At 37.1% G+C, this 2234-nt stretch overlaps 1 pseudogene; it reads left to right on the forward strand.

Annotated features, from left to right (window-relative positions):
• The window catches only part of LOC102759443, a 59364-nt pseudogene that overhangs the window by 4043 nt on the left and 53087 nt on the right, over positions 1 to 2234 (forward strand).

The raw sequence follows: 2234 nt of genomic DNA on the forward strand, positions 1-2234 counted from the left end.
TAGGGTCGTTGCAGATGCAATCAAGTTAAATGAGATCATACTTGCAATATTGTGATTCATAAGAAATATAAGTATATGTGGCCTTCCTTCACAGTTTCTGGCTCATAGCTCCCCAAACGCTTGGAATTTTCCAAGTGTTCAGAGTGATAAAGGCATCTTTTGTTATGTTAAGAAGCCATATATATATATATGGCTAAGTTGACTCGCGCATGTGCAATACATGTAAAGCTCTCACTGGAACCAATCGCATGCATGTGTTTTGATCTGTCATTGTCAATCGTGAATTTGGTTGACACTTCTATTATAGAGAAAGGGTGAATAGCAACACTAAAATATTTCTTCTAATTAATTTCCTTTCAATGTGCATGAATTCGTGCACTGGGCCACTAGTATTTTAATATTACAGAAGGCTCTTTTGGGCCCAAGCAGACATTAAAAGGCCATTGGCACCGAGGCTGTGATTCATTAATTGGCCACCCTGGCAGTCTGAAAGCACACCCAAACGTGCTTAATGCACCCAGGGGCTTGGGTTTAAGCAAAAGAAATATCTGGCTCATTATGGGTATAAGTAGCTGAAACCACCATTTAAGTCCAATTTATTTTATTATTGAAGGGAACTTACGCTTTAGCAATATTGCATTTAGGCATTGTAGATGGGAGTTATAAATCCGGGAACAATTTCACATGCAATATATATGCCCTTGGATAATATAGGCTGTAACTATTAATTGATCTACAGAGGGAAATAAGTGATAATAATTTTTTTCTCACCACTCCACTCATTCACCTATGCAGCAACCATTTCTAAAAGTTCAGTCTCTTTCAGTAGGTCAGAAGCTCAGGTGCCAACCTGGACTTTAATTGGCACCTGAAGTGGGAGACCGTCTTATGGGACTTAAACCTTAACCTGTGGGATCTGACTCTATTTCCAGGTAGATAGTGTCAGAATAGAGTTAAATTGTAGGACTCCCAGTCGTGCCTGCAGAGAATTTCAGAATTGCTTGGTGTGAGAAAAACACTCACATATTGGAATACAGAAATATTCTGTCAGTTTGGATAAACAGAGATTTTTCCTCTCAGCTATATTAATAAATATCTTGTTCTACCATATAACCCAGCTCTTCCACATTTAGATATTTGCAAGAGATAAAAACACATGGCCACACAAAAGCTTACATATCTACTTCATAATGTCTTTATTCACAATAGCCAGAAACTGGAAACAGCCAATGTTCATCAGTATACAAATAGTTAAGCAAAAAATGCTATATCTATACAGTGGAATACAAGCAAGCATATTTCATTTTATTGTTCTTCACTTTATTGTGCTTTGCAGTTACTGTGTGTTTTTTTTCCTATAAATTCACAGTTTGTGTCAACCCTGCATTGAACCAAGTATGTTGTCACCATTTTCCCAACAACATTTGCTCTCTTCCTGTCTCTGTGTCACATTTTGGTAATTCTCAAAATACTTCAAATTTTATTATTGTTATATTTATTATGTTTTTCTGGGAATAGTGATCTTTGATGTTACTTTTGTAATTGTTTGGGGGCACCACAGTCATGCCCATATAAGATGGCGAACTTAATAAATGTGTGTGTTCTGTTTCACCTGCTGGTTGTTCCCCATTTCTCTCCTTTTTCTTGAGCCTTCCTGTTCCCTGAGACACAACAATATTGAAATTAGGCCAATTAATAAACCTTCAGTGTCCTCCAAATGTTCAAATGAAAGGAAGAGTCACACATCTTTTGCTTTAAATAAAAAACTAGAGGTGATTATGCTTAGTGAGGAACCACATCGAAAGCTGAGATAAGGCTGAAATCTAGGCCTGTTGTGCCAAATAGTTAAGTTGTGAATGCAAAGGAAAATTGCTTGACGGAAATTAAAAATGCTACTTCAATGAACACAAAAAATAAGAAAGTGAAACAGCTTTATTGCTTACTAGTATATAGAGAAAGTTTTAGTGCTCTATGATCAAACCAGCTACTACATTCCCTTAAGCCAAAGCCTAATTCGGGGCAAAGCCCTAACACTCTTCACTTCTAAGAAGGCTGAGAGAGATGAGGAGGCTGCAGAAGAAAAGTCTGAAGCTAGTAGAGGTTGTTTCATGAAGAAAGAAGCTGTCTCCATAATGTAAACATGCAAGGCTACAATAGCAAGCACTCTTGTGAAATGTGCAGCAAGTTATCCAAAAGATCTAGCTAAGATAATTCATGAAGGTGGCTACATTAAA

The sequence above is a fragment of the Myotis davidii genome, unplaced genomic scaffold (genome assembly GCF_000327345.1).
Source record: "Myotis davidii unplaced genomic scaffold, ASM32734v1 scaffold194, whole genome shotgun sequence".
NCBI classification, from domain to species: Eukaryota; Metazoa; Chordata; class Mammalia; order Chiroptera; family Vespertilionidae; genus Myotis; species Myotis davidii.